Genomic DNA, 9,411 nt, shown 5'->3' on the forward strand with positions numbered 1-9,411 from the left:
CCTCCAATAACTCTGAATTATTTTTCTCCCACCTATCACCTAATTCTCTAGAGGTAGATGCCATGAACAAACTGGGTAAGCAATGCTATCCAAGTCTACCCCATATGACCATTACCCAAAAGTGCTCGGACTTCTTTGGACAGAAATCCTGCTTACCCACAACCCTGCAATTCCAGCTGGCAAACTATCAAGCAATCAGAATCACAAACTGTCCAGAGATCTCATCCACTTCAATTCTATAGTTTTCTCCTCAACTACTGGCTGATCAAGAGTCCATGGTACAAAGCAGTACTGTCATCTACTTAGATGGACTTTTCCCTTTTCTTGCAATTGGCTCTTCAGCTCAGTGTAAGAAAATCCACATTAACCCCTCTACAGCAAATAGACTTTGTAGGGGCATCCTTGAATTCATTGATAGCCAGGGCCTACCTCCCCATTCATAACCTTATTAAATCTGGTAAGTACCATTCTAGGGAGTCCTTATACCTCAGTAAGAAACTGGCTACAGCTCCTGGGTCATATAGCAGCTTGGCCTTCTATCTAGAGAGAACCAAGCAATTTCAGAAGTCACGTAGACTGTTTGTTTCCATCACAGATAGATCCAAAAGGTCCACGGTCTCCACCCATAGACTGTTGAGGTGGCTCTCAGATTGTATTGTTGCTTGTTATGAAGCTGGTCCTCAAACCTTCCCTCCCTCCCCTGCAGGATGATAGCACATACTACCAGGTCACAAGCAATGTCCATGTCATTACTCAAAAACATTCCAGTATCTGAGTAATGTACTGCTACATAGTTTTCAATACATGCATTTTCTAAGCACTATGCCTTGATCCATGCCACTAGATCCAAAGTAGCACTGGGTAACGCAATTCTGTCTTGAGTTCTGAACTCAATTCTGATGCTCCCTCCTCCCTGTGGGGATACTGCTTAGGAGTCACCTGAAGTGGAGCATCACAGAGATACTACTGGAATAAGAAGAAAAGATTACTAACCCAGTGTACTAACTCTGTTTTTTGAGATTTGCCTTCCCGCCCCCCCCCCGCCCCGCCGCATGGGTGCTCCACTACCCACTCTTCCCTTCTGCGTCAGGCTGTTCTCTGTGGGAAGTTTGGATAGACGAGGAAGTGAAGGTTGTTCTCCCACATAGCCCTTATAGCTTTGGTGTGTGGACTGAACAGACATGGCTGACAAATCTCGAATCCAGAGATTTGAGAGGCACATGCACACCTGAAGTGAAGCAGTTTTTGAGTAAATGTTTTCTTCTTGACCTCAACTTCCTGTGGCAATGTGTTCCACAGCTTAATCACACATTGTGTGAAAAAGTATTTCCTTTGACATTCCCACCTTTTAATTGAATGTCCTTGTATTTTAATAGAAGAAAGATCTTCCCCATCTGCTCTCCATTGACTTTTATATACGGCTATCATGTCCCTATTTGACCCCTTTCTAAGGTAAATGACCTCAGTCTTCCTTCATGAGTTTTTCCAGGCACTTTATCATTCTCATCACTCTTCTCTGAACCCCTTCCCCTGCCATTCTGAAGTATCCTTTTTGACTGAGGGTAACCATTATCACACATAGTATTCTAGACAGGCTACACCATTCGTTGTTGTATGGCATAATATTACAGTATAAAGATTGCCCAACGCTTCCCATTATAAGACTTAACTTTGGCAAACTCCAACCATTTGGGTTGAAGTTTTCTATGCTGGATGTGTCTGCCTCAGGCTTTATTTTTATATTTTAATTTCAGCTGAAATGGTTCAGCAATTGCTGAACATGAAGCGAGGGAAAAAAATCTGGTGCCCTTTACATTGAAGCTCTAGCATCCCCTTTTTGAAGTTTGCACATGGTCAGAGATTTACTAATATTTAACTTAATTCTCTTCAGATTTGGTCCATGCTGGACATGATCCTGCCCAGGTCTTGAGGGTGCTGAGCAGGGTGTTCTTCTAGTGACTGCATGTATCCATTCCACTTCAGGTGTGCGTGTCCACGGCACCAATGTTGGAAATTTTTCCCTTAGTGATACCCATCAGGGCAGCGCATGTGCCCTCTGCTGCCTTGTGCTGCTGCACAATGATATAAAGGGTGGAGCTGCCCACAACCTCCTTGGTTCCTTCTTACCCATGGTCAGTAGTCAGAGCATACTGGCTTGCTTCTACAAGTGCTTTTCTCCCATTTCAAATAAATTGTTTATCTTGGCATTTGGTTTTGTAGTTTTATAGTGTAGTTTAGTGGATCTGTTGGTTCCCACTTGTTCTGGGTACTGACACCCTCTACTGAGGTATGCCTCAGTCTCCAAGCTTTATACCTCCATCCATGCTGGTAAGTGACCGTCATTCTCAGTGTTTAAAGTGCCTCAGCAAGGGTCACATCTGGGACAGGTGCCAGATCTGCTGGGATTTGAAGCCCTAAACCAGAAAAGACAGAGATGAGACTTCATCACCATCTCATGGAGGCTGCCCTGTACCTGCCTCTGGAACCTGTCTGCTTGGAGTGGGTACCAAGCATATCTACATCTGTAAGGAATGCTCGTCCAGACATTGCCGAGTCTTGGCGCTGCTCTCTTCTCCAGGGCCAATAAAGAAACACCAGCTCGGTGCTTCAAAGGACTTGTATTATATAAGAGAGAGGTCCCTGGCACCATTGACCAGCAAGCATGCTGGGAAACAAGGTAGAGAGTCCTCGGAGAAGAGGCACTCCCAGGTGCTGATAGCTGATGCTATTGAGACTAACTGACTGACTGCTCTGGAGTACAGTCCACAGTACTGACCCCTTTGATGTAGTAGCAGCAGACCCTCTTGGTACCGACAATACCAGAGGCATACGCTGCAGTGCAAGATCTACTGTGACTTTTGGCACCAGATTCTCTGGCGGCACAGGAGTCTACTCGTCCGGTACCAGTGGATAAGCAGCTTGTGAGGATTGTTCATCTCTGGTTACCTGGGTCTACTCCAGTCCATCCAGCATCTTCTTGGCCAGTACCATCAAGAGGCAAGCCCAGCATGCTCTCCCCTGAGCCTACATCTCCAGAGGCACACTGGCAGACCTCGGCATCAAGTGATTTGGCACCTCCCTGATAGGGAGACAAAGGCTCACCTTCGGAGCCAGAAGTAGGCTCTTCTGCCCCTCGCTCTTGGGACTGAAAGCATTGTTCACCTTCACTAAGAGGGCTACATTTCTGGTACACAGCAGAGGGTCCACACTGGTCCAGAGACTCAAATCTCTGGTAGAGGTTGGGGTTCCATGCCCTACCTATGGTCTTACTGGAACCCATGAGGATTTCCTCCTGTCTCTAGATCCTCCTCCTTCCAGATCCTCAGCAAGAGACTTGGGACATTGTTCCTGGTACCAACACAAGACCAAACTCGCTTGCCAGAGTCTCCTGTGGAGAAGGTTCAAGAAGCTACAAATGTATTCCCCTTGCTTGGGATGCAGACTTCAGATAGCTTCTGCAACTTTGACTTAAAGTAATTCCAAGATGCCTCCACATTCAAATCCATGAGTTCTTCAGTCCAGTCCATGTCCCTAACTAATTCCCGTAATTTTTAAAAGTTAGGTCTTTTGAAATCAAGGATCCTTGTTGCAGATCTATTTCTGTTCATCCTGCTGTTAGCCCAAAACAGTTTAACTATGGTCTACACAGATCAGAAGAAGGGCTGGCTGCAGATCCCACCCCCTCCTGCATCTATCATCGGGTGATTTTATTAAGACAGAGGCAGAGTAACACACATGTATTTATTATGCCAGTAGTCATTAAACTAGACAAGGACCCCTTCAGACAATGAACAACGTAAGCAAGACACACTTGGTTGTTAACAGTTACCAGAGTGTGAAGCTCAGAGCCCTTAAACGCTCTTAACCTATGGATGTAAAACAGAGGAAACCACAATGGGTATTACAATACCATATCCTGAAGACAGGGACACAATGACAAAAACTCAGGATACCGACAGGGATAGTGGTGAAAATCAGGGGCACTGGACACCAAACAGGAACTCAGGAACTGGGTATTCTTCTTCCTCTGGACAGGCTCTCTGGGCAGGTCTTCTCCCTTAAGTAGGTCTTCAGTGCTTGCCCACACAGTCTCTGCTTGACCCCAAGTCCAGCGCAAGTATGCACTCACTAATGGTGTGTAGCAGTTGAGTGCAAATATGTTAAGAGACCAAGAATTTAAAGTCCTATGAGTCTTGGTCCCTCTGGGGCTCCTTGCAGCTAGCTGAACTGTGTGGGACACTGGCTGCCACCCAGATGGACAGCCCCAAGTGACAGGTGTGCCACTCACTAAATAACCTGCAGTTGCTAGGCAGATTATGGCTGTCACATGACTCTAACTGCCCTGACCTTTCCCCTCCTTGATTTGAAAAAGGCTGAAAGGGCACTAAATCATCTGAGGAGAAGGGTATCCAAGATGGAGGCTTAGCTGTCCTTTTACTAATCCTAAATGGACATTTCATAAAACAGGTCAAAAACAGATTTTTACCCAACAGTGCCATTTAGTTTAAACTGAATTAACTCATGATCACATGAACCAAGGTTCTTCTTTGAATGATTGCTCCTGTGTATTCCACAGTAGGTGCGCAGGTCTGGGCCTAGTGGTGAACGAGCCAAAGTCCATGTTAGTACCGGTTCAGCTCATACACTTCACAGGAGCTCTGCTAGACTCCCTAGAGGCCACAGCCTCTCTTCCCCGGGACAGGTTTGAGACCTCATAGCCCCGGATTGGGCCTGCCAGCATTGGTACGGGACCCTTCTGCAACTGTTAGCGGCCCCCCTGTGGAGGCTGCTGCTCCGCCCGGTTCTCCTCTCCCAGGAGAGGGGATGCCTTCTCCATCCCAACCTGGCTGCACTTCACTTGACAGCATGGTTGCTCCATGGTTAAATGAGGAGTAGGAAAGGTGTTCGTGGGATGTCAGACGAATTCTGCTGGAGAGCAGAAAGCTGTCTACACGACGGACGTACCTGGCCAAATGCTTTAGGTTTTCTAGGTGGGTGGGGGAGCGGGGCACCTCCCCGTCATCCGCATCCCTCCAACTTATTCTAGATCATCTCCTGTCCCTTAGGATCCAAGGTCTTACTCCGGCTTCCGTCAGGGTACATTTAGTGGCCATTTCAGCCTTTCACCCTCCGGTGCAGGGTCACTCAGTTTTTTCCCATGAGATGACCTCCCGCTTTTTATAGGGACTAGACCATACATTTCTGTACGCCAGGGCCCCGGTCCCGCAATGGAATCTGAACCTAGTGCTATCCCACCTCACGGGTCCGCCCTTTGAGCCCTTGGCCATGTGTTTTTGGTCCCCCCTGTCCTGGAAAGTGGCATTCTTGGTGGCTATCACCTTGGCCCGTTGGAGCTTGGCACTTAGGGCCTTGATCTCGGAAACCCCATATACAGTCTTCCATAGGGATAAGGTCTAGCTTCGCCCACGCCCTGCATTTCTCCCCAAGGTGGTCTCCGCCTTCCATACGGATCAGGACACTTTCCTACCGGTACTCTGTCCTAAGCCCCATTCCTCCAACGAGGAATGCCGCCTACACACGCTAGACATACGTAGGGTGCTGGCCTTTTACCTGGATCGGACTAGGCCGTTCAGGAAATCCTCGCAACTGTTCGTTGCGTCGGCTGAGCATATGAGAGGGCAACCAGTCTCCACCCAGTGCCTTTCCCGCTGGATCACCTCGTGCATACGCACATGTTAGGACTTGGCAGGAGTTCCCCCCCACCTATCGTAAAGGCGCATTCTACGAGAACGCAGGCTTCGTCGGCCGCCTATGTAGCCCACGTCCCTATCCAGGACATATGTAGGGCTGCCACGTGGTCCTCTGTCCACACTTTTTCCTCGCACTATGCAATCGTCTCCCAAGCATGGGATGACGCCGGGTTTGGTAGGGCGGTACTCCGTCCCACTAACCTTTAAACTCCTACCCACCTCCATCAGATATAGCTTGGAGTCACCTAGGGCTGGTCCCCACTTAGTCCGGACTTCGGACTAAGGTACGCAAATTCAGCTACGTTAATAACGTAGCTGAATTCGAAGTACCTTAGTCCGGACTTACCGGGGTCCAGACGCGGCCGGAAGTCTCCCCCCGTCGACGCCGCGTACTCCTCTCGGAGAGCTGGAGTACCGGCGCCGATTGTGGGCACTTCCGGGATCGATCCGGGATCGATTTATCGCGTCTTAACCAGACGCGATAAACCGATCCCAGAACATCGATTGCGTGCCTCCGGACCAGCCGGTAAGTGAAGACTAGCCCCTACTGTGGAATACACAGCAGCAATCACTCGAAAAAGAAAGGACAGTTACCTGTTCCGTAACTGGCGTTTTTTGAGATGTGTTGCTCCTGTCTATTCCACATCCCGCCCTCCTTCCCCTCTGTTGGAGTTGTCTGGCAAGAAGGAACCAAGGGTGGGGGGAGTGCGCAGCTCCCCTTATAACATGGTTTAGAGGCGCCACTCCAGGGGTTGCAGCGGTGCTCCCCTCCTACGGGTACTGTTAAGGGAAAAACTTCTGGCACCAGTGCACGTGGCGAGCACACACACCTACTGTGGAATAGACAGGAGCAACACATCTTGAAGAATGCCAGTTATGGAACAGGTAACTGTCTTTTGTCCTCTTCAACTACTTTTTCTATGAGGTCTTCACTACTCACCAATATCATATCTAAAATGGCATCATCTCTTGTTGGTTCAACAACTATTTAGTGAAGAAATCTGTCAGCTATCACCTCCATGAAAATCTTGGCCCTACTATTATTAGTAGTACTTGTCCTCCAATCTATATCTGGGAAATTAAAATGTCCTATAATCACACAATTCCCTGTAGTATTTATTTCATTAAAAACATTAAAGACGTCTTTATCCATATCCAAATTGGATCCTGGTGGTCTGTAGCACTAGCTATAACAGAAACAGGGCCACCCTCCCTTCTGGGAGGGACCTTCAGGCAGTTGCTGAGGGAGAGATCCTTCCTTCCCTCAGGATCTGCAAGGTAGAGGTTCTTCCTCTTGCCTGGTCTGCTCACAAGTCCTCATCCAGTCTGTGCATCCCCTGCAGGTGTGTTGGGGTGGGGCTGGCTGAGGCCAGAGCAGCTCCTTAACCCCTTGTTCCCTAGTGTGGGGTTTGTATTCCCCATCACAAGTCCAAATGGGGGAAGGGGGGGATTTGAAGATACAGATTTCCTTACTGTTAATGGCTAACAGGCCTAGCAGGCCTGAGGGCTATTTTTGCAAGGAGAGCTTATTGTTATCTTGGGTACGCCATCTAATGCTACAGATGCATACTTTGAGTAGCAAATTCTTATCCCATCCTACAGTGACAATGTGAATTTTGAATCCTTTTTTATCCTGGCTTCTCCTTAACTCCTTGGAAGGTGGCTTTAAATGATGTTCCATGCAGCAGGCATTCTTTTGCCCTGTGTGGTCCTGGCTTTTCTATTGCTTGATTTGGGAAGAGGGTTGGTGAGAATCCACTCTGCTGCCTGCAAAAGGCTGCATTCTAATCCAAAAGTGTGTTAATTTGGGTCCTGATTTCCTTCAATTCCTGGAACGTGATGTTTGGAAGTTTTTCATGGAGCATGAAACAAAGTCAGAGTCAGTATTGGTAAATGTCTCCAAAACAGGACTTCAGCCTTCCCTGCATCAGCCAGATCCAGCCTCTTAATTTCTTTTGTGCTGTTTTAAAATAAAATGAGTGTTACTGACACACCTTGTAGTCGGGCGGACTGCCCCACTCCCTGAGAGTGGGGGCTGCGGCAGGCCAGTGGGCCTGTGCAGCCGGGCAGCCAATTAGAGAAGAGCTAATTGGGAGCCAATCAGGGCCTGGCTCAGCCCTATAAAACGGCTGCTCAGGAAGGTAGCAGTCAGTCTGTCCCAGAAGGGGGTGTGGATGGACTGAGGGGCACTGCCGGAGGGCAGTGGTCCTGAAGCGGACGCCTCGAGCTGGAGAGCGACGTGGGCTCAGACACCAACCAAGGGCGAGACAACGGGCGGCACACCACCAGAAGAGGGCGCTCCACTGGACTGAGCTAATTCCTGGAAGTCACCAGCAGGAGGCGCCGGGTGGTAAGTCCCAACCCTGTCACACATCTGCACAGGGTGTGCATGTGTGAATCTTCCAAGGACAGAAGGTGAGATGGAGTGTACACAAGAATTTATGAAAGAGTGATATAGAAGCATGTCACAATGATGCAATTCATGGCTTTGTGAACAGACAGAAAGCAAAGTGGGGGATTCTTTCTCCCCCCTCCCATGGCAATACAATGAATATAGCCTCTGTTTCATTCCATTGGAAGACACTTCCACACCTGCTGGGCCAAGCCTGCTGCCTGGGACTGCGGGTGTTACAAGTGACCAGCAGTGGGCCAGAAGGAGGAGGACCATGCAGGGGCTTTTGGAGACGGGCAAGGAGGAGCAAAAAACACCTTGCTTTCAAAAGAGCCAAGGAGGAGACGGACACGGTCCATAAACAGATTCTGCTCCACGGGTTCCTGGATGAAGAGAGGAGGAGCAGGAGGCAGGACCGATTGCTCAGGGAGAGAATTCTGGATATGTGGGCCAGCTAGATGGTTCATCCAGCTCACGTCACAATGCCATCACCAGTGCATGTGCCAACTGCAATGTCTGCAGGTGCACAGGTCCATGTAGACATGACAGTGGAATGGTGTTCCTGGTTCTGGTTCACAATGGTTGGAGGGTGGAGTTTGTGGCAGGGGCAGTGAGCAAAATAGCAGATGGGGTTTCTGTTCCAAACTATTGACAGTTGTGTGTCTCAGAAAAAGATCCTCTAACCCCGTCCAAGAGATGTACCCCTGTCTCCAAGAGTAGTGAGGTGGCAGAGCACATAACGATTTATGCCATATACTGCACCTTTTCCAGTCAGCCCTGAACTCTCCAATTCCCTGATGAATGTTCTTCTGACACTTAATAGCTTGTATATTTTCGCTGTAATGATTATTCAGAGGCTCAGCTAAATCGGTCAGGTCCCGCTCCCACCTGGTGCCTCACTTTCCCCCTTGCTGAAGTGGGGAGAATTCTGACCCATATTCAGAAAGTGTTTGATCCTCTGCTCTTGCTTCCCAAGTCCCTGCCCTCCTTCACTCCTTGCCACACCCCAGCCTCTGCCCTATTCCCCAAATGTCCATGCCCATGTTAGTGCCTGTCTCACCCCTCAACTGCAAGATCTCATACACAGTCTCCTTCCAGCAAGCTGAAGCTGCCCCTGGGTTTGGAGCTGGAATTGCATGTCCTGAGAGCTTCCCTTGAATGGTGTATTCACTATGGGCACGAGAAAGGACAACAGCCATATGCAGGTGGAACATCAACCTGCACCTCTGTCCCAGGAGCAGGATGGCCTCTGGTCCCTGCTCCTTCGGATAGCTGGAGCTGCTGAGAGATGGGGTTGGCAGAGCATGA

Source organism: Chrysemys picta, chromosome 2 (genome assembly GCF_011386835.1).
Source record: "Chrysemys picta bellii isolate R12L10 chromosome 2, ASM1138683v2, whole genome shotgun sequence".
Lineage (NCBI taxonomy): Eukaryota > Metazoa > Chordata > Testudines > Emydidae > Chrysemys > Chrysemys picta.